The sequence below is a fragment of the Cyprinus carpio genome, chromosome A1 (assembly GCF_018340385.1).
Source record: "Cyprinus carpio isolate SPL01 chromosome A1, ASM1834038v1, whole genome shotgun sequence".
Classification (NCBI taxonomy): Eukaryota; Metazoa; Chordata; class Actinopteri; order Cypriniformes; family Cyprinidae; genus Cyprinus; species Cyprinus carpio.
In genome coordinates this window covers 1-24,088 of record NC_056572.1, presented here as the reverse complement: position 1 = coordinate 24,088, position 24,088 = coordinate 1, and the positions used below count along the sequence as shown (strand labels likewise).

Below are 24,088 nucleotides of genomic sequence, written 5' to 3'. Positions count from 1 at the left end.
GAAAAAACTTTGCATTCCTTTATTTGATCAGAATACAGAAAAACTGTGAATTGTGATATATTCAATTTAAGATAATGGTTTTCTGTTTTAATATTTAATAATTTAACGTATTTAATTTAACTTAATTAGAAGTAAATAAGAATAGCATTTATTAAATCTACTTTCGTTGTAACACTAGTACGCTACCGCTCATTAAAGTGTTTTCTTTCTTTTTTTTTTAAGACATAATACTTTCCTTCAAGCAAGGATGTGTTAATCATAAAAAGGGATAGTAAAGCTTACATTGTTAGAAAAGATTTCTACTGAATAAATGCTTTCTTTTTTAAAACCATCTTATTCATCAAAGAAATCCTGAAAAAGATCCAAAAACATTTTTTTTAAGAAGGCACATCTTTTTCCGACATTGATAATAAATCAGCATATTAGAATAATTTCTGAAGGATCATGTGAAAATTAAGATGCTGAAAATTCAGCTTTGATCACAGGAATAAATTAAATTTTAAATTATGTTAAAATAGAAAACCGTTATTTTAAATTGTAATAATATTTCAGATTATTACAGTTTTTTTCTGTATTTTTAATCCAAGAATACAGCCTTGATAAGCGGAAGAGACTTCATTAAAAACATTAAAGATCTTACTGATCCCAAACTTTTGAATGGCAGTGTATTAAAGGTTATGAGTTACCGAGAACAGTTTGTTTCCCAACATTCTTCAAAATATCTTCTCTTGTGTTCAGCAGAAGAAAGAATCGTTCAGGTTTGGAATAATGGAGGCTGAGCAAATGATGACAGGACTTACATTTTATGGTGAATTATCCCAAGATCTTTCAAAAAAAAAAAAAAAAATACTGATTAAGTTTTGTGCAGTAACATGTTTTCAAGGTTACACCCAAGACATCTTGAGAGTCATTTAATTGAAACTTTTCTAAGAACTAGAGTTTTCCTTTCCTTCATCACAGGCACTTTTGTAAGTCGCTGATTCATTTATCTCTGCCACAGGAAAGTGTTCAACAAAACGTCACTGCAAGTGTGTGACAGAGACGAGACAAAGAAAAACCCAGTAGCATGTGTCTGCTGACCCTTTTGTTTCTTTCCTTTTTGTTACAGTGTTCGGCTCGACCTGCCGGGTTTTCCTGTCATGCAGCATAGAGCTGTCTTTTTTTTTTTTAATGAGATTGTTTGCCTTTTTCAGCTCACAAAATTGTGCAGGCTCACGTCGACTGTTAGCTGATGCATGTCATGCAGTATGGTGTCTCTGTGGTCTGATCAGTGGAAACATGTGCCTCTGCAGAAGCTGGAGGAACAGGACAGGAAGGCTCTAAACATGAAGGAGCAACTGCAGAGAGAACACCGCTACCTCAAACGGCGCCTGGAGCAAGCTCTCTGTACAGGGCTTAGAGCGCATTCGCACTGACAGCATGGGCTCCACCATCTACACTGACTCTGAGCAAGGTACAGCACAGCTGAAGTATTCACTGAGCACTGAGTTACACGTGGCGCACACACACTGTGTGTATATACTACACAGACTGTATGAGCTCAGGTGACTGCAGATCAGATCTACATACTGAGTATTTAATTGTGATTAATCGCTGCATATACAGTGAGGTTCAGACTTCGAGGCCAAACTATCTACGTATTTACAACCAGTGCTGGGTAGATCACTTACATATTGTAGTCGTTACTGATTCCAAATTACATGACAAAAGTGAAGTTAGTTACATTACATAGAAATTTAGTATTGATTTAAATAGGATAATCTATGATATAAAAATACTAAGAGAAATAAAAATATATTCCATTCCATGATATGCATTAAACGTTACATTATATCAAGGTTTCCCAAACTGGGGTTCATGAAGAAATGGGTTTTAATACAAAGCTAAATAAAAATTAAATATGTCGTAAAAAGATATAAAATTAAAATGAATCATTTTAAAATAACAACAGTCAAAATAAAAACACTTACTTAAAAAGATTAAATATTTTATTTGTTTGCATGTCATGTGATGATTAAACGACGTTAGAGAAACTAGAAGATTGCGATATGTAGTGTTAATTTAGTTAACAAAAAGTGTGGCTGAAAAATGTTCCTTGCGAGCTTTTTTCGCGATATGACGATACGACAACAGGTCAATAAACAATAACTGTGGACTAGATCAACGTCCAATCCGTTATAGATAAAAGATGAGACTAAAATGAATTTTTTTTTTTTTTTTTTTTTTAACCTTTATTTAACCAGGAGTCCCATTGAGGTTAAAACCTCTTTTTCAAGGGGAGTCCTGGCCAAAAGGTGCAAAAAACACAGTAAATTATATTTATGAAAGTTATACAATACAAATAATTAAAAGTTACTTACAATTTAAAACAGGTCATTTCTGGTTCTCTCAATTTAAAAAATTCAAATTATACCAAAATTTATTTTTATTTTCATCGAAAAAAGGAGACAAAACATACTCTTCGACTGGTGTACACGCAATATGCCAAGCTTTCTGCGTAAAAAGGGTTGCCAGATATCAAGAGTTAAAATCCAAAAAATCTGAGCTTCTCTGTTCAAAAAATTAACTCTTTCTACCCCGTGCTTTGCTTATTTTTTTGCAATCTGGCAACCGTGACATGCACTCCTTCTTCATCTCAGGGGAACTTATAAATAAATATATCATGTGAAAGAGGTTCGGCTGACAAAAAAAAAAAAATTTAGGGGAATCCCTGCATTACATGCAAATAAGAAATAACGTGAATTGTGCATTTTAATGTGTTTGAAATACAAAACCTTCCAAAGTAAAGTTTAAAGCCATGGTTAAATAACCGCTGAGTGATACTTTTTGAATTTAAAAATGGAAAATAACAATTTTAATACATGAAAAAGAAGAATTAGTGTAATCAATAAATTATGAATAAATTTTTTGCTATTACATGAATAATATGTAATCATATAATCAATAAAAAAATTTAAATAGTATGATTTAAGAATGTATATTAAAATGGAATCTAATTTCAAGTACTTAATTTTTGGAATCTGATTACATAATCCGATAACATGTAACCAGTTACTACCAGCAATGGTGGTAATCGACAGCATGGCAAGGGTGCATCCATCATGTTTACATAAAACAGAAATCCTCTATCGTGAGATCACTGCAATGAGTTTTAATTTCTGTGTGTGTACAGAAGTGGACGTTGACATAGAGGGGATGGAGTTCACAGCAGGTGAGGGTGATAGTGTGCACAGTGTTAGCGATGGTGAAGACCACTACAGCCTGCAGAGCAGCTCCAGCGACGGAGACACCGTTTACATTCCTGCGATTACAGGCTCAATCTGCTAGACCGCGCGGTGCGCCTGCCCAACATATACATCAGCCATCACAGCTGGCAGGAAGCACCTGGCTGATTTTCACCCCCTCGGAAAACTCTCAACTCTTGCAACGCTTTATATCAAACCCTCCCCCAACACCACAAATACACAGACAAGCAATATGTGGTTTAGGAAGAACATGTGGTGCGGTAATGCAGTTTTAACTCGTCTCTTCTGCTGTGTATGAGTGAGAAAGTGTAGCTCTGTTCCAAAAAAGTGTTATCTGCAAAAAGTCGAAATCATCTTAACCCCCGGGGAAAGCTTTACGGATTTTACGTGACTTTGGCGCTTTTCACTGATTTCAATCGTTTTTTAAAAATTGGCCAAAATCGGGGCTCGGCCATGTGTAATCACAGTCCATTTATCACCCGTTCTGGTTACGTGTAGTTACTTTTTTCGAAAAGTAAAGTGTTTTGCATTTCTCAAATTTACAAGAAAAATTTAAACTTTTTTTTAAAAAGTAAAGCAGTTACTTAGTCTCCCCGGGATGACTGACAGCTCTTTTGCCTTGTTGAGGAAATGGGGGTTTTTTTTCTATTAAAACAAAAAGAAGTTCAGCCCCGGTGACAAAAAGTAACACAAAAGTAACGCAGCATTACTTCCATAAACCGTAATAGGAACGCAATTAGGTACGTTCCCCACAGTCGTTCTTCTGAGCCACTCCAAATTTAGGAGCCGGAAGCCGTCCCCTGATTTTATTGAATAAAATAGGTTTTTTACTGAACATAAATTGTTTTTTGGGCAGCAAAGTGATAATTATTTAGTTTGGACGGAAAGAAAGTAAACGACATATTAGATACGAGGCATGTTTATATGATTATAAACAGAAGCGGAAAAAGGATATGACAAAAGATTAATCAGTGCATTTAAAGTAAACACAATTAACAAAACAAAAAAAGTGGGGAGTAAGTCTGTGATACCCAAGATGCTATCTAGGTGTGCAGCTCACTAGGTTTGTGAATGGAGCTTGCTTGTGTGTCAGTTTATTGCATTATGGTTTGAATTTGGTTCTTGTGGGGCCTAAAAAAGTGCAAGTGTAGCATCAGCACACTATAGATCCATAGTGGTACTGGGTCGGGGGCAAAGGAAGAATTCAGGGAAATTCTAGGAATCATGGCCCTTTTTTTCAGCATTTTCTCAGATTCATTAATTGGCTACTTCTTTGCGAAAGAAAGAAATATCCATTTATAAAGGATGATTCCAAATTGACTCTGTGCAAAGAAACGGTGCTGTGCAAAGCATCAGGTGTAGAAGTCTTTATCAAAACTACAGCAGTAAATGATGTAGCAATAACTTGGGGAAAACTACGGCTTTCTGTGCAGTGAACTGATCTGGCCCAAGCCTGAAAAACGTGAGAATAAAAGACTGTTTGTTCAGTGTATTGCCCTCCCAAATGACATAAAAAGCATGACCGACGGATTAAGGGGTAGGTAGAAGAAGCTCGTGGGGGTGTGGGGCGGGGCAAAAATATACTGATCTTTAGTCCTTGTAAAAATTTCTCCAATTTATTTCTGAAGCTTCTCCTTTAGCGTATATATGCAGTGCAGTTCAATATCCCGGGTGAAAAAAGAGTCTTTGTCTGGAGTTCCGTTTCACGACACCAACCAAAATAAAAAGAAAAAAAAAAAATATATAATTTGAAAAAGGGGAAAAAAAAAAATGTATTTTATTTTCTGTATAGCCTTTTGTATTAATTTCCTAAATATTCCTTGATTAAAAGACAATTCGCAGAGGTATAGATAAGGACAGAAATGAGGCCACAGTGAGGTTTGGAGAGCTCTGGCAGGCGTGCCTTGATTGTCATAGCCCTGTTCCTTGTCATCCTCCAAACGCACTCAACCTGCCAGCCGCCCGCAGCTTACGTCTTCCCCCAGAACAGACTCGTCTGTGGCCCTTCAGACGAAGAAACAGGGGTTGAATCACTCTGACCTCCATCAAAAACATGCATCATCCTGGACCAACACACCTGGTCATCTTCTCCTTTGCAGCTCGTTCTCACCGAATCAACCTCCGGCCTCTTTGAGGCTCTTTTCATTTTTTTTATCTCTTCATAATAGCTGTCTGCTTATTATCCTCATGCCTAAGATGTTGTTTTGTTAATTTCAAACAATGAAGTGAAGACCTTGGAGAATCGCATTGGAATCAATCATTAATGCAGCCTGGAGTCCTCCCCACCGTCTCCCCAGCAGTTAGATCCTGTTCTCCTTAGCGTTAAAGAGTTCTTAAGTATCTCGATCTTCTAGCGCCATAAACGCAAAGAGACCGCAATATGATTCGTGTGCTTCTGCAAAGGGGTGCGTGTTGTATTTAGAAAGCAAGCACTGTTTCCTCATGTAATTATGGGTGCCTATTTTGACCAACACTCTTTTGTTTCTTTTTGATTTTAAGTTTCTTTTTTTTCTTTGCTCTTCCCATTCTCTGCAAACACTTTAAAGGAGTATTGAATCCTCATTTCTGCCACAGAAAATTTTTTTTTAACTGATATATATATAGGCGGTCATAGTATATATATATATGATATAAATGATTATATATATATATATATCTATATATATTTTTTTTTTTTTTGTTTTTTTTTCTTCACAATTCGGATTTTTGTTTCTCCCAAAGTAGTGGTATAAACTCAGAAGTCTTAAACCTTTTTTTTTCTCACGCCACCTCAGTGAAACATCTTTTTGTTGTTTTGTTTCCACCTCACTGTAAGAAAACACTTAAACCTTAGTCTTTTTTATCTCACAATTCTGTTGTCTTATGTCTCACAACAAGGCATTTTCTTCCAGAATTGCGAGTTTTTATATATTATTTTATGCATGATAATATTCTGTCTTTTTATTTTGTGGCAGAAACAGGCTTCCATTTTTTTATATACTATTGTTTTTAGTCTGTTTTAGTTTTGTTTTATATATATAAATATTTTTAAAGCTACATTTTTATGAAGAGTTTACATTTATGGAATAGCCAGACTGTTGTAGCAAAACTTTCTTTTTCAGTTGTGTGCTGATCAGTGATTTCGCGTTAAATTCAACAAACCGCTTGCACAGACCTCACATTAACACGCTTTGATTGAGAGTTCAGAGACGTGATCAAATTCTCAACAATTGTAGCTTTCGTTGGGATTATCAAGAAGTCACATGCCAACACTGAATCAAGCTAACGCCATTTTTCCCAGTGTGATGAAAGAAATACTTTGTGTCAGAGACAGGGCTGTTCGTTGGCTGCAGATTGTTTTGAAAGCTTTTAAAAACCACTAAAACGAGGGTAATGCCAGCATGACAGGCACAGATCTAATTAAGTGGAAATCGTGGTCGGTGTCCCAAGATCTTAAATGTATTTCCATCACTCAGCACAAAAAAAAAAAAAAAAACTAAAACAAAAAGAAAACAAATGATACTTTGTGTTTGCTGGCACTTGCAGATTTTTTGATTTGAGAATACTTAAATTCATGCAGCAGGAAAAGTAGATGTGGATGAAGACAGAAAAACCAGTCCAGAGTGAACAAATATTATATAACTATTAAAAATTATTTTACCTTTGTTGTATAAAAAAGCACTAGAAAGAGAAATAGAAAGATTCCCGCCTATAAATTCTATTAGATACAGAACTTTTATTTTTCTGTCCCCCTCCAGTTTTGTGGAGGCATCAGGTGTAATATCAATTTTTTATCTTTATAGACTGTAGATTTTGGAACCCATAGTTTTCTGCTCCTTTCCGGTCCCCTCTTTATTTTGTTCTGTTAGACGAGCATTTGTGACAGGTCTGCGGTGCGTAGCTTACAGCACGCTTGCGTTTTAGCATGAGAAGAAACTTTGGGAAAGCGCTGAAAAGGGTTTTTTGTGCCGGAACCTGTGACAGTGTCCCTTTTTAAAAAAAAAGTAATTGCATTCCGAGTTGTTAATTTTAAAGGTGTTTTTTTTTCTATTTGTGTGTGTGTACAACTCAAAATTTCCTGGTGTGCTAGGTTGAGCCCACACCTAAATTTTTTATTATTCTTTTTATTGTAAATTAATTAAAAAGTTTTAACATACGGCCCCTACAGAGTCCCTTTTTTGCGCCCCCAATTGTGAAATACGCTTGTAGTAATCCAAATTTTTTTTTAGCCCCCCTGTCAGTCAGTAATTTTTCTTTCAATCACTTCAAATTTTCCCGGTTAATTCAGTGTGGCTTGCTGCTTCTTGTAATTGGGTTTTAAAATTTAAGCAATTTCTATGTGAAATATTTTTTTTTTTTCAGTGTTTTGGAGTTTGGGGCATATTTTTGAAAAAATGGTACAGGAGAGTGTTCCCCCTTTTTCTCCGAAAGTTCCCAAAAAAGGGAAAAAATCTGAAAGGGTCCCTCAAGCCATCCCCAAAATTCCAATGTGTAGAAAGTACACTGCATAGTGTCTCAGCAAGAATGCTCTGAGGAATGGTGCCGTCAGAATGAAGTCCCCAAAAAGGGATAAAAAATTCCAATAATCCACAGCACTCCATTTCCCTCAGTTAACATCTGGAGAAACCAAAGAGAACAATCCAGCATAAGATGTTTTAACTCAAATACATTGGTTCATAATACCTTAACCTTTCCCCCAGTGAAAAAGTGCATCTCCGTTTCTCTACATTAAAATCCAACCATATTTTTTTAGGCTGTTTTAAAAGTGCTTGTCTGTGCAATTTTACTGGGGGAATATGGTAGTTTTTGGCCTATCAAAATGCATTTACCCTCTGCAATATGTCTCTAAAGTTTTAAGATGTTTTCAATGTGGTAAAAACGTTTTCTTAGACGTTTATCAGAGTTTTACCCGTGTTGTTGAAGTACCCGTGCAATTGGGATACCCTTTTGTACTGTTTTATTCTTTAAAAGCCAGGGACCTCAGTCGTGGTATTGTGGTCCAAGACCGCCCACAACCTTAGGGGTAGGAGTCAACTCCTAACATTTGGCAGACTTCCCCCATCGGGCTTTAAGTGAGAACAGATTTGCCTAAACAATTTTCCCGGCTATAGCCGTTGTGGCTTTCATTATTCCCCGAAAACCCCCACAGTATACCAGCCAACCGGGGTTCTATACTATTACTTTTATAACACTGTCAAACATTGGGTTTTTTTTTTTTTAAATAAATTTTTTTTTTTTGCTTTTTTATTTTTTTTTTTTTTATTTTGTCATTATGAAATCACAAGACTTTTTGTATATGGTTAAGTTAATATACACTGCTGTTGGATCAGTAAGATTGTAAAGTTTTTTTTTTGAATCTTTTTTTGCTCATCAAGCTGCAATTTTTTTTGATCAGAATCAGAAAAAACTGTGATATTGTGAAATTTTTTTTTTTTCTTCTTCTTCCGCTTATCATTGGGGGCAGCGGTCTAAGCAGAGACGCCCTAGACTTCCTCTCCCTAGACACTTCCTCCAGCTCTTCCGGGGGATACCGAGGCGTGTCCTCTCCGTGTGTTTATCCTAAACCCAACCGTCACAGTCCTCTCCGTGTGTTTATCCTAAACCCAACCGTCACACTTCCAACACCTCCCCGGAAGGCGTCCAGGAGGCATCCGAACAGATGCCCGAGCCCCTCAGCTGGCTCCTCTCGATGTAGAGGGAGCATAGCTCTATTCTGAGCTCCTCCGAGTGGCCGAGCTCCTCACAATACTCTAATGGAGCGCCCACCCCATGTGAGAAGCTCCATTTCGCGCTGTATCCGGATCTTGTCCTTTCGGTCATGACCCACAGCTGATGACCATAGGTGAGAGAGGAATTTAGACAAATGGTAAATCCCAGAGCTTCGCCTTGTACTCACTCCTTTTTTACACAACAGTACACGACTGCATCACTGCAGAAGCCCGCCCTATCCCCTGTCAATCTCCGCTCCATCCTTCCCTCACTCGGGGAACAAGACCCCAAGATACTTGAACGCTCCACTAGAGGCAGAGCTCTCCCCCAACCTGAGGAGACAAGCCCCCCTTTCCGGGTGAGACCATGGCCTCTGATTTGGAGGTTTCTGGTCATTCAGCCTCTTCACCTCGTGCAAAAGTCCCGTGCACGGAAGTCCTGGCCTGATGAACCAACATGACAACATCACTGCAAAAACAGGACGAATCAGTGGGCCCCCAAAACCTACACCCCGCCCCTGCATAAAAAACCCGGCATAATACTGACTAACAACCAAAAGTTGATGTAAACATTATCAAATGTTTTTATTGTGAATTCACTTCCCCCCTTTAAGGGGTTCCGTTGATTATAAATGACTGATTTTTGTGTAGTGCTCTTCAATTCAGTATAACATGACCATAAGCAAAGACTACTTCTTATTGCAAGATCTCATTTAAACTTTTTGTTACATTCAGTAAGTGTAATGGGGAATATTTCATCAAGGTGTACTATGTTACAAAATGTTTTTCAGATCCAAAATGTACCTCAGATATCCTTGTTTCTTTGGCTGATCATTATCATGCTTCAATTTAAAGCTCAAGCGGGTTGTTATTTCTTATTTAAACAGAAAGTGCTGTATGGGAAAGGGTTTCTCTTAAAACCCCGAGCTTCCTTAAGTAGGGTTTTAGCCACTATACCAGAAGGTGTCTTGTAAATTTAAATAGTCATTTATCAATTTTCTAAATGTCTCATACACCCTTCTTTGTGTGTGTGTGTGTGTTGTGTGTGTGTGGGTGTGTGTGTGTGTTGTGTGGTTTTGTGTTGTGGTGGGTTGGGGTCAGGAGACACAATACTGGAACAGAGAAGCAACATCGTGGTCATCCCTGAAGATGTCTGTTTATGTTCACTGTAGACATGCCTGTCAGCGCTGGTTGTAATATTGACATGTTTGTATAACTATGTCAAATAAAATTAATTCTACAGATTCTGAATGCTTTCCTGTGCTGTACAGTATTTATCCCTTTGGGTATATTTTGGTCATTGAAACGAGGCTACTTTCATCTCTTTTCGTTATTATGAGTTAGTGTTATAGATCGCAAGAATAGCCATATATTATTTTAATGGAAAAACACAATGAAGAGCCAAGAGTAACATTCCTTTAAATTACACTTTATTGACAAATTAATAACAAGGGCTTTATACATGGTTATTGCATAATTTTAATTTTAAAAATATCACAATTAGTGCATTAAATTCCAAATGGAGATGATTTAAAAAATAAAAAGCAGGCAGTGAACTATTTAAATTCTACTTTTGTTTGAATATTAGAATAGATCAAATGGTGCCTCAAAGCTTTATTGTCCGTTGCTATTTTAACTCAACAGTGACTCAGCCAATTTTTTTTAAGTATTATAAACCTATGAAATTAATTCATATAAACCATATCTATTTATCTAGAAAGTAACTGTCGTGGTCCTGCGTTCTCTGTATTACATATTCGTACGTTACGCGTCCAAATTTTACTCACACTTTTTGTGTCTTGTTGCGTTATGGGCTGAAGGGCTTTTATTTTGAAATGTAAACCACAGGGACATTTTCCTAAAGTTTGACAGGCTGTCACTTCCGTTACTTCCGAAATTTCTTGTTTTGTTACCGGGGACGCGCGGAACGGCGACGGTCACGATCGGCGGCCCGCTCCAGACAGAAGTCGTGTCGCTGTCCTGGTCGTTATTAAACGCTTCTAATATTCGTGTTCGGAGCACTAACGAAATATCGTGACCTGGTTCCTTTGAAGTCGGCAGTGGATTGGATAGAGTCAGTAATGATTTTACATGAGATTCAGCTCAACATGTGTTTGTGTGGATTCGTAAAGCGTTATTAAAAAATATAACATTAACATTAACTGTTCTTGTGTTTGTTTTCAGATACTTAAGAAGCCAAGTTGGAAGTTTCAGAGGATCTGAGTAACTTACCTCCCAAAGTTTAAACAAATACAGGAACAGTAAGTTGACAAAACATTTTGTGAAGGAGATGTTTTCTTTTCTCTCGTCTTTTGTTTCTACGTTTTCTGTTTATTATAGAAATGTGCTTATTGTGCTGAAATAACTCAAAAGCTAGTGGACAGCTGCATAGTTGTGTTTATATTCATGTTAACATTGTAAAATAACAATATAATGTTACTTCCGTCAGAAGTAGCTTATTACTAATAAGCGAAACAAGGTAACACCATTTATTTTAAGGTGTCCTTTGTTACATCTTACATGCACTTACTGTTATAATAATTAATTTATGCATAATTACAGGTGCAAGTAATGCCGAGAACACTAGCCTAAATAAAAACATTTCTTCCTTCAGATCATTGGCTTTCACCGCAAGATGAAGGAGCGTCCATTCGGGCGTCGTGGTTTAAAACAACTAATATCAAAGTAGCATCTCTCCAGAATCCAAATGACCCATGATCTGTCCTGGATCACTTTTTGAAGGATTCAAAAAACATATCGTAGTACCACCTTGATGTGTGCCCTGCAATAAGCTTCTTTGCTCTGCTTCTGCTGCATCCGCGAGTGGTCGAAGAACAAAGCTGAGTGGCCCTTTTATGTCAAGGCAGCCGTTTAATTCAATTTATCACACCAAATAGAGGGTCGCGAAGATAACTACAGAACAGGAGGTTCGAACTGCGACCAGCCGAAACTGGCTTCATTTTGGCAACATGGCAGGGGCAGAGGTTCCGTGTATCGCACCCCCACGCTCACCGGCGAGCGCAGACTCAGCGCCGAGGAGACCGTCTCCCCCATCCCTACCACTGTGGGGTCTTTATTCGAGGTGCCTGAGAGTATCTCTTCCTCAGAGGCACAATTCGAGACCTCCACGGCATTTTAGGGAGGAGGTTGCGAGGGAGAGACAGAGGAGAGTGAGAGAGGGAAGGTCTCTGCGAAGTCTTCATTCACGAGCAACAAGACGGTTTAAATTCAGTACGGAGGCCCTTGTTACAGGAAGGCGTGCGGGTCCCACGAACGTGGAGGAACGGTGGCCGTAGCAGGGCACTTCTGCAGAGTTCTTTTCAGAAGAAATCCTGCATGTCTCCACAGGCTTTGTGCCCTTGGGTGAGACGAAGCGGAGCTGTACTGTCCTGTACGGTACTCTCACGTGTCGCCACTTTGCGGTTTCTGCTTGCCAACAGTAGTTGCCAGCACAATCATCATGACTCTGATCACCTCGGCATAACTTAGACGAGCAGGGGCTGTTCTCTGCATGAGCTCCGGCCCTTCTTGGCTAATCCCATACAGATCACTTCCTGCACAGAGTTTCTAAGCTTTCGCTCGGTCCCCGTTCAAGCATGAGGCTGGTATGACCAGCGCGCCGTTTAACTGACTATTGCCTCGGCTTTCCGGAGAGAGCAGACTTTTTTTTCGGAAACACCTCTGTGATCTCGCCATCTCTGGGAGGACGAGAGCGATTCTTTAGTGTCAAGGATCCCAGTGATTATGCCCCTCCTAGTGTGACCTTAGAAGCCAAGCGCCGTGGGATGAATGAGACCCCGGGCCATCCTACTCCTCAGAGCCGTCTCAGGTGTTACCTTTCCATGTGAGGGAACTCGGAATTTCTGATAGTAGCGTAGGGAGGCAGTAGTGTCTGTGTCGCCGCTGTGTTCCACATCAGGACCGTCTGGAAAATCCTTGGCAGGCAATGTTGCTGTAGAAGAGGAGCATTGTCCTCTGGCAGTGAATAAGAACTGTGTGATCATTGGATTTTGTTAAGAGCCAGTGTCAGAAAGGACAACCGGAACTGGTCCTGCTTCTGGGTTTTTTTCCTCTGACTTCTGAACACTTCCGAGGAGAACTGATAAGCCGCAGAGCCCCCCTCTTTTTCAAACTTCATAGGTCTTATCCGGGGCTTCCTCCCGCAAGACGCTCACATAGGAGGCCGACGAGATTGCTCTCCAGCTCCGCCTGAGAACACCTCTACTCGCTCAAGAAAAGATAAATGTGGTGGAAAGGCATCATGATAGAGAGCTGTCGGATTCTAGAGAAGGATCCTCATGCAGCGTAGGCCTCACCTCCCCTCTCATGGCCGTAAGCCACCCATTTCGAAAGAGAGCAGCTAAGCGGAGACGCGCGAAAAAAAGTCCAAGTCACCCACCTCGTCATGTTGGCATTCATCTAGCCATTACATCAAAGATACAGCAGCAGGAGATTTTATACAGAGACATGCTCATCCTACCCACTATTACAGAAGTTGTTACTCGCGTCTCGTTCTCAGTCGCATGTAGAAGGCTAGCAGGACCGTCAGGTCAGAAGACGCTCATCAGCAATTCTAGAATCAAGTCCACTCCTCACAACCATCATGACAGAAGACACTCAAGAAACAATTCTAGAATCAAATCTTTACCACCATCAGGACAGAATTCGCTTTGAGGATTTAATTCCTAGAATCAACTCTTCCAACCGCCAGGGACAGAAGTCGCCGAGGAGCAATTCTAGAATCAACTCTTCCAACCTTTTCAGGACAGAAGTCCGCTCAAGTAGCATTCTCTAGAATCAACTCTTCCAACCGCCAGGACAGAAGTCGAAATCCTCAAGCAGCATGATCTAGAATCAACTCTTCCAACCGGCCAGGACAGAAGTAAGCTCAAGCAGCAATCTAGAATCAACTCTTCCAATGGCGACAGGACAGAAGTCACTCGAAGAGCAATTCTAGAATCAACTCTTCCCAATTGTCAGGACAGATCGCCTTCGAGAGCAATTCTAGAATCAACTCTTCCAACCGGCCAGGACAGAAGTCGACAGCCGCCCTAGAATCAACTCTTCCAACCGAGACAGAAGTCAGCTTCGAGGAGCAATTCTTAGAATCAACTCTTCCAACCGTCAGGACAGAAGTCACTCGAGGAGTAATTCTAGAATCAACTCTTCCAACCGTCAGGACAGAAGTCACCAAGGAGCCAATCTAGAATCAACTCTTCCTCTGAATCCAGGACAGAAGTATTTCGAGGGTAATTTAGAATCAACTCTTCCAACCTCAGGACAGAAGTCACCAAGGAGTAATTCTAGAATCAACTCTTCCAACCGTCAGGACAGAAGTCACTCGAGGAGTAATTCTAGAATCAACTCTTCCAACCAGTCAGGACAGAAGTCGCTCGAGCAGCCAATCTAGAATCAACTCTTCCAACCGCCAGGACAGAAGTCGCCGAGGAGCAATTCTAGAATCAACTCTTCCAATCCGTCAGGACACAGAAGTCGCTCGAGGCCAATGCTAGAATCAAACTCTTCCAATCGTCAGGGACAGAAGTCGCTGCAGAGCTAGCCAATCTAGAATCAACTCTTCCAAGCCGCCAGGACAGAAGTGGCTCGAGGGAGCAATTCTAGAATCAACTCTTCCAACCGCCAGGACAGAAGTGGCTCAAGGAGCAATTCTAGAATCAACTCTTCCAATCGCCAGGACAGAAGTCGCTCAAGGAGCAATTCTAGAATCAACTCTTCCAACCGTCAGGACAGAAGTCACTCAAGTAGCAATTCTAGAATCAACTCTTCCAACCTCAGGACAAAGTCACTCAGGACAGAAGTCACTCAAGCCAGCCAATCTAGAATCAACTCTTCCCAACGCGTCAGGACAGAAGTCACTCGAGAAGTAATTCTAGAATCAACTCTTCCAATCGTCCAGGACAGAAGTCACTCGAGGAGTAATTCTAGAATCAACTCTTCCAATCAGTCAGGACAGAAGTCACTCGATGAGCAATTCTAGAATCAACTCCAGCTCACATCAGACATCACATCATGATGATCCTGGCAGGAAAAAGAAATACAAGGAAAACAAAAGCATCGTGAGGAATCCTCAAGGAAAAGTTCAAGTCAATTTGTTCCACCGATTCTGTTGATGATGGTGCAAAAAAAAAAAAAAGAAGCACAAAAAGTTCAAGAGGAAAGTAGGAGTCCAAGCATAGATGAAAGATCTGAGGGTCACGGTCGGAAACATCACAAGAAGAAGAAGAAACACAAGAGGAAGAGCAGGAGACATAGTAATGAGGAGAGGGTGGGGAAAAACAGCCCAGTTCTCATTACAATTCCTAGTGACAGTGACAATACTGACCCCAGTGAACCCTCAGCCAGGGATATCAGTGCAGCTGACTCCACCGTCACAATAACAAACAGTGCCACAGAAACTCAGCCGCTGAGCGTGGAGCAAGAGTCAGCTGCTGGAGCTGAATGTAGCTTCTGCGGGTGATGCAGGAATCGTCCCCCAGACAGATTAATGCCAGTGACATTCTGAGTTTACATGTTCAGTTTTACAGAAACGCCTGAATTTGAGGCAAATCAAGACAAAGACTACTGTTGTAACACCCACATGTATTTTCAGTGTTTTTTTATAAAAGAAGAGATTTGTTTTAAATGCGATTTTGATTTGGAATTAAAACATTTGTATTAGGAATATTTGCATTTGTGATTTTGGAAATGTATTAAATTCAAACTCCACTATGCAAGCAAGTTAACAGTCACTAATTTTTCAAAGTTGTCGCAAATAAATAAAAAAGGATAATAAAAGTGTCTTTATTTGTTGAATGCATTCTTTAATAATGTGTTGTTTTGTGCGCACATTGTATTTCTGTGCATACATTTGCTTAAAACAGTCAGGAATCCGTTTCATGCAGGTATTCATTAATCTTTTTTTTTATTTACTTATTTTTTTTTGTCCATTATGGTTTAAGACACATGAACTCAGTGTACTTCCTCAGATTTCTAAAACAATTTCAGAAAATACACTGAAAATGTATCTTTAATTTGAATCAATACATTGATGCCAAAAGTAAATAGGTCTGCTTTGATTTTTTTCATTCAGGTATGTTTTTTTCTTGATAGTGCATACTGTACAAACTATTGTTAAAAGAATGTAAAATGCCATTAGAAAATCTCTTCTGCTCTCCGAGCCTGCATTTATTTGATTCTAAGTGCAGCAGTAATATTATGAAATATTTTTACTATTTAAAATATCTGTTTTCTATGTGAATCTCTGTTAAACTGTAATTTATTTCTGTGATGTGCAGCTGTATTTTCAGCATCATTACTCCAGTCTTCAGTGTCACATGATCTTCAGAAATCATTCTAATATGATGATTTGCTGATTTGTTTTTTGTTTTTTCAGGATTCTTAGATATATTCAAAGATCAGCATTTATATGAAATGAAAAGCTTTGTAACATTATACACTCTACCATTCAAAAGCTTGAGTCAGTATAATCTTTTTTGGAAAGAAATTATAGAAATTAATACTTTTTAACAAGGATACTTAAAATGGATCAAAAGTGACGATAAAGACAATGTTACAAAAGATTTCTGTTTCTGATCAATGCTGTTCTTCTGAAGTTTCTATTCATTAAAGAAACCTGAAAAACATTCTATTCAGCTGTTTTCATAATAATATTTGTATTTATTTTTTATTGTGATTTATTTAATTATATTATAATGGTTTCTGAAGATCATGTGACACTGAAGACTGGAGTAATGATGCTGAAAATACAGCTGCGCATCACAGAAATAAATTACAGTTTTAAAACGTATTCAAATAGAAAGTAGTTATTTTATTAGTAAAAATATTTCACAATATTACTGCTTTTGCTGTATTTTTGATCAAATAAATGCAGCCTTGGTGAGCAGAAGAGACTTCTTTAAAAAACTGTTGACTGGTAGTGTACATTTATTATTCTTTGAGACTATCGTTGTTTCTGGGTATCTTCTCGGATCTGATATCTGTCATATGTTGGTGTTACAGTAGGTGGCGCTACTGCGCTTCTCTCTTCTGCGCAGCGCCATCAAGATCTCGAAGCTGATGTTACATTTCTACACGTGAAAGAAAATGGCATCAGACAGTCACGTAAAGGTAAATGTAATATTTTTATCGTGAACTATACGGGTGAACACATGGGTTATATAAGAAAATAGTCCAGGAGGTTGAACACTGCAGTGTTTTCACGTCAACACGCCACTAAGCAAATGTTGCATTACTAGCGTTCTGAAATGAAGATTAAGTCGATATATTATATTTATGTGCGGTATTAGGCTGGATGCGGTACTTTTCTTTCTTCCGATGTCAGCAGGCGCTTTCGCATTATATAGCATGAAGAAAAGCTTCTATCATCACGTGCTTGACCACTATCGGTCATAACATGAGTTCTCCTCCAGGGGGCGCGCCCTGGCGCTTAGGCGTGTCCTCCTGAGAAAAACAAACCAGAAACCAAAAGTTTTGTGAAGTGTTTTTTTTTTCTTTCTTCATTACATTGGTTGGAGCATAAGAAACTAATGGAAAGTATATGTGTATATATACCTTTAAAAAAAAAAAAATGTATATATATATATATATATATATATATATATATATATATATATATATATATATATATATATATATTATTCTATAGTTTTTTTGTAGAGGACTGAGTAATTCAAAAAAGTAAATAGACATGAAAAGGCATGCATAGGCAAAAAAAAAAAAAAAAAGGTTTTTTTTTTTCATTCACCAATCAGTTTTTTAGGTTTCAGACTGTTTTAAGCAAACTTTGTGCAAAGATGATTCTCATGTTATGAAAGATAAAACAGATATACTATTTTGCAATATGTGTGTAAAATGTCCATAAATTGGTATTCTGATTCTATACAATGTATCTATATATTGCATTTAATTTGCATATTAATGTGTTCTTGGGACAAACAATACTAAAAAAGAATTATAAAAATGGGAGTAATAACTTGGCAACATTTTCATAAAAAATATCTCATAATTCATATGAATATTGATCTATAATTTCTTGTCGTGTTTCCCTCAAAATGTTCATAGGTGTTAATATGCCGTTTGTCCTGGTGTCCTCTTCAGAAGAAAATTATGTCCTGTTTTATAACAAAAAGTCATATTCTGATTCATACTGTTTTTCTGAGATGTTTATTTGTTCTGAAAATTAGATTTAAATGATAATTACAAAACAGGATTATATTTCCCTGAGAGTGCTACATTTGATCATTCTGTCAGTATCATTCATATTTAAAGAGCAAGCAGAGGGGAGTGTTTTATGATCAAACGCCCTGAATGTGCTCTAAACAGGACATCCAGACTACAGCTGTGCTCTCAGAGAGTTCACTAAAATATAAAGTGCTCTACAGAAGTCTGTCGGGGTCCCCTGAGGATAGACACTGCATGTTTATATTTCTGGGGATGTGAAACAATTGTAACGTAATTGTATAAATAATTGTAACATTGCAGACGATACTCTTCAGTTTATTCATTTTCTATCAAAGATGTTTCATTGTGACAGTTTGTCAATAAAATATCATCTAAAACATGATGACTTCTATCCTGTGTTTGGGTTGTCATGTTGAAATAAAGAGCTCTCTAACAGCTTCCTGGTTGGAACTTAAAATGTGCAATTCTACACAATTCTGTCATGTTCATTAACCACATCCTCCTTGTTTCATGTCACTCTTAAATATGTGCGAAGCTTTGCGACCCACTGCTGACCTCATCTCACATTCAGAGACGTCTGTAATCTGTAATCATGTTCTCATAGATAGGAATAATTGGAGGATCTGGGCTTGATGATCCGGATATTCTGGAGGGGAGGACGGAGCGGTATGTAGTCACTCCATTTGGAAAGGTGAGTGTCTCTGCATCGTGTCTGCTGTACTTTCTAGCATGCATGATTACAGGAGAGCACATTTGGAAATGAACATGTGTCCCTGGAGCACAAAAGCAGTCTTAAGTCTCTGGGGTATATTTGTAGCAATAGCCAAAAATACATTGTATGGCTCAAAATTATACATTTTTCTTTCATGCCAAAATTCATTAGGATATTAAGTAAAGATCATGTTCCATGAAGATATTTAGTAAATTTCCTACTGTAAATATATCAAAACTTAATTTTTGATTAGTAATATGCATTGCTAAGAACTTCATTTGAACAACTTTAAAGATGATTTTCTCAATATTTAGATTTTTTTTCTCCCTCAGATTCCAGATTTTCAAATAGTTGTATCTCAGACAAATATTGTCCTCCTAACAAACCACACATCAATGGAGAGATTATTTATTCAGCTTCAGAGGATACATGAATCTCAGTTTAAAAAAATGACCCTTATGACTGGTTTTGTGCTCCAGGGTCACATACGTGCATTTGCTTTAATTAAACTGAGAAGTTGGAAAAAAAATGCTATCATGGTTTGCTTGATCACTATAATATATTAAGTCAGAATTAAACCAGAAGTGTATTTATTCATTCTCATTTCCTCCTCTCTTTCAAAAGCCATCTGATGCTCTGATTTTGGGCAAAATAAAGAATGTCGATTGTGTCCTTCTTGCAAGGTGGGGGTATATACAATACAGTATACAATGCTTTGACTTCCACTGAAATATCTGCTGGTTTTTTGTATTTATTTTGTCTTAACTTTTCCCCTTCTGCAAGGCATGGGAGACAACACACCATAATGCCATCCAGTGTTAATTACCAGGCCAATATTTGGGCCTTGAAGGACGCAGGCTGCACTCATCTGTTAGTGACCACAGCATGTGGTTCCCTCAGAGAGGACATCCAGCCTGGGGACATCGTTTTGATCGACCAGTTTATTGATCGGGTTAGTGTTCCGTTAAACGACATTGGAGGAAATACAGATCTACTCAGCAATACTGTATGTAAGCAGACGGTAGATATGTAGTTGAAGACATTTATTTAAGGGTGGAATTGAACCAAAGATTCGCAGTGACACGAGCTGAAACTTGCTGGCGGAAGAAGTTCGCTTTTAAGGGCGCGGGGCTGTAATCGCCTCCGCCTACAGAGTCTTTTTATCACAGTTGCCACACAATGTGCATTAACGGTTAAAGAGTGTGCGTCAGGATTTATGAATGTGTTTCTTCTTCTGTCGCTTTATAATATTGTGATAAAAATGTAAAACATTTAGTATGTTCCTATATTATTCTAACCCTAATCCAAACCTTGGGAACACAGCATGCTTTGTCATGTGTTTATGCTATGCAATATAAATGAGCTGCGGAAGATAGGGGCCCCAGGAACATAGGACCCCAGGAACATAGGGACTTCAGGAAACATAGGGCCTCCCAGGAACATAGGGACCCCAGGAACATAGGGGACCTCAGGAACATAGGGCCCCAGGAACATAGGACCCCAGGAACATAAGGGCCCCAGGAACATAGGGCCTCAGGAACATAGGACCCCAGGAACATGTGGGCCCTTAAAACATGGGATATTACTAAAAATTTTGTCTTGTTTGCTGTTTTTCACAAAGCTTTTTGTGCTCTCTTTGTGCAAATTAATGATAAAGATATTCCAACTGTCCAACTTAAATTCGTTATTTGGCATTAAATGACATGCTACTTTTTTAATAATACTTTAATAAAACTGTAGAAGTGAAGATTTTATCCTTGTGATTTTAAAATCCACCCTGAAGTTGAAGGCATGAGTTCAGACTGCTGCTTGCTTCTTGAGTTTGGTGCATATTCATATTTCCCTTTTCTTTCTTAATTCCCACACCACGCTGAATTGAAGGACAGCTAAGCGTGTTCAGACGCTTCTATGACCCCGGGCAGCCCACCAGCCCTCTCGGCAGGTGTGTAAGGTCACATCCCTAACTGGCTGACCCCTTTCTGCAGCAGGATCAGAGAGGTCAGTGGCGCTTCCCAGCTCTCTGTCTGATATCCCATATTCTCCATCTGTTCACCTTCGCCTTACCTGCTCCCTGTAGGTGCTCCTGGAGGCCGCGCGAGGGACTGGGTGTGAAGTGTCACCCCTCCGAGGGACTATGGTGACCATGGGGAGGGGGTCCTCGATTTCTCCTCTCGGGCAGAGAGCCTGATGTTCAGGGACAATGGGGCGCTGGATGTCAATAACATGACCACAGTCCCTCGAGGTGGTTCTTTTTGCCAAGGAGGCAGGGCTGTGCTAGCGCTAGTATTGCAAATGGCGTAACTGATTTTGACTGGCTGGAAAGAAAGCACGTAAGCAGGCGGTGAGCCTGCATAGAAACCTGTCTGTGTGTGTTTGTACAAAGCAGCAGTGCAAGCGTAGGTTTACCTACATAACCTGTATTTGTGTGTGTGTGTGTGTGTGTGTGTGTGTCTGTGTGTGTGTGTGTGTGTGTGTGCTTACCTACATAACTGTATTTTTGTGTGGCAAAAGGTGCTATGCAGGTGTGTATGCGTGGTGGAGTGTCTGTCTCTCTATGTGTGTGTGTGTGCGCAAGTGCAGGTGTGTGTGCGTAGGTGAGGCAGGTGAGCTGCTGTGTGTGTGTCAGGTGTGTGTTTACCTACATAACCGTATATTTTGTGTGTGTGTGTGTGTGTGCTTACCCACATAACTGTCATTTGTGTGTGGTGTGCGGTGTGTGTGTGTGTGTGTGCTGCCAGGTTCGTGTGTGTGTGTGTAAAAGGCGTGCCTTGTGTGTGTGCTGGCCTGTCTCTGTAGGTGTGTGTGTGTGTTTCCTCACATAACTGTATTTGTGTGTGTGTGTGTGGTAAAAGGCTAGGTTCGTGGTCAGTGTGTGTGTAGTGTGTGTGTGTGTGTGTGTAAGCGTGGTTTTGTGTGTGTGCTGTGCAGTGAGTGCACTGCCTCTGTGTGTGTGTGTGTGTGTGTGTGTGTATGTGTGTGTGTTTTTTGTGTGTGTGTGTGTATGTGTGTGTGTGTGGGAGTGGTGTGTAGTGTTGTGATGTGTGTGTGTGTCTGTGTGTGTGTGTGTTTCGTTTTGTCTGGTGTGTGCGTGCTTGTGTGTCGTGGCGTGTGTGAGTGTCTGTCATGTGTGTGTGTGTGTGTGTGTGTTTACCTACATAACCCTATTTGTGTGTGCGTGCGGCGTGGTGTGTGTCTGTTTTGCACTCTTGATATTTAGAGTGCCATCCTTCATTGCTGTGCACTTTTTTTTTCGCATTGTGAATGTTGTAGATTTTACACACAAAAAAAAATCTCTGTATTTTTGTGTATTCCCATTTATTTTCCCGCTGTGGTCATTTTTTACCATAACAACACAGGGGTGACTTTTTTTTCCCTTTTTTTTTTTACTTTTTTGTGGGCCATAGCTTGTTTCATCCATTCCAATAAGTAGCGATTTTTTAAAAAAAAAAAAAAAAAGAAAGAAAAATTCCCCGGGCTAAAAAGACAAAAACAGAGAAGGGTTAAAGGGGGCCTTGAGTTTTGCCATAATGGTCTTTTGTACAGCCGCTGCACACCCCGATGTTTTCTGCACAGGTCATGCATTACCCTTCTTTTCCATTTGTTTTATCTTGTCTTATTAAAGTTGTTTTTTAATGAGTCTCAAACAAGAGAGAAAAAAACTAAAGCATGGCTAATATTAAATTAAAGAATTAAAAAATATATTCCCGTCCATTTAAACCTTAATTTATTGATTTAGTTTTTTCTATTTAAATGGAACTGCAAAAAATAAAAGGCCTGTTTTAAAAAAATAAAATTTAAACTTTTTAAAGCTACTAATCTTTTGGGGGTTTTTAGGAAGTTACAAAAATAAAAGTTCTTGCAAAAATCCAGTCGCTTTGGTTTCCTCCTCGCAGGGTTTAGAGTCCTCCTTCCAAGTTCCTTCTGGGTGGGCTAGTGGTTTTCTACCCCCCCTGTCACCACAATACTTTAGCTCCCTGACCGGATTCCTCAGTTTTTGCTTAAAACCCATGCACACACAATCACACACATTTTGCCCCGCCAACCAACTTTGCCAGTTTTCCTCTAAACTAAAAGCAAGCACTGGTGATTTAAAAATTTTTCTGTAGTTCAGTTTCTTTCTTTCTGATCCCCGTGGATTTTCTGGTTGCTGTCTTCTTGATCTCAGTAGGTTAGCTGTAGATTTATTGTCCTCTTAGAATTTTAACACACACAATGTAACTCTTGACAACTAAATGGCTGAAAGTAAGTCTGGCATTAATTAGAGACAATAGTTTTATCTGTTGCTTCTGCATGAAATGCCCTTTTTGGGTTCCCGTTGAACAGTGACAGGTTATTTATGACTCATGACAACCTTATCTGTGCGATCTGAAAAGACCACAGGGAAATGTGGACTCAAATTTAGACTTTGGGAGTTGAAAATTTTGCTTTTTTAAAAAAAATAGATGCAAACATTTTAAGTTCATAATGGGGTTGCTCTTTTTACTTGGCTCCGTCATATCCCAAGGGATATCCATGCTTTTAATTGCCATTGTTTTTTAAAATTTTTTTTCCTATATATTTTCTAAACCTGCATATACCAGACTTCTTATTATTTATTCCAGGGGTTTGTGGAAAAATGTTCTGAAAACCCTGAAAGGGGAACGAAACAAAGCTTAGCAGCATCCTGCTCACAGCAATCCCAAGAGACTGTCACTGATGGACTGGGAGGCACAATAAATGCACATAAAGTGAGTTTAAAGCTCTTTGAAATCTAAATGACAGATTTGTTTAAATAATTGTTTTTTATATAATAGTTATTTTTTCTTAATATGATGTCTATGCTGAGTTGAAACCCTGATATTTGTTTTTCAGCTGATGTCACAGTCTTCAGTAATGTTGCCTAAACATTAAAACACCTGTCCACTGAGAAGACGTCAAGATGCTGTCATGTCTCTGTAAACATGTCACATTCTGATCAGTATTACCCTAAATAAAAAAAATGTTTGTCATTTTTCATTCCATAATAGTGTTTAAAAATACAGTTAGTAATATGCATGGAAGCATTGCCAGAGGACAGGGTCTTTGATTGTCAGCATTGTTTTCAGTGCCTTTAATACTAACAGTATTGGTTGTTACATCATGAAGTACCTTGATATAAATCCAAATACAAGCATTTTTGATTGCATATAAAAGTAAATACACGCTCTCTAACTACAAATAAAGTTTTCTCTATGCAGATTGTGTGGTTATTATTCACTGGTCCA

At 38.8% G+C, this 24,088-nt stretch overlaps 2 pseudogenes; both read left to right on the top strand.

The window, feature by feature from the left end:
- The first annotated feature begins 11,901 nt into the window (after positions 1-11,901).
- Positions 11,902-15,410, top strand: LOC122146577 (annotated as a pseudogene).
- A 1,585-nt stretch (positions 15,411-16,995) lies between these two features.
- On the top strand, positions 16,996-21,123 carry LOC122146575 (annotated as a pseudogene).
- The last annotated feature ends 2,965 nt before the right edge of the window (positions 21,124-24,088 follow it).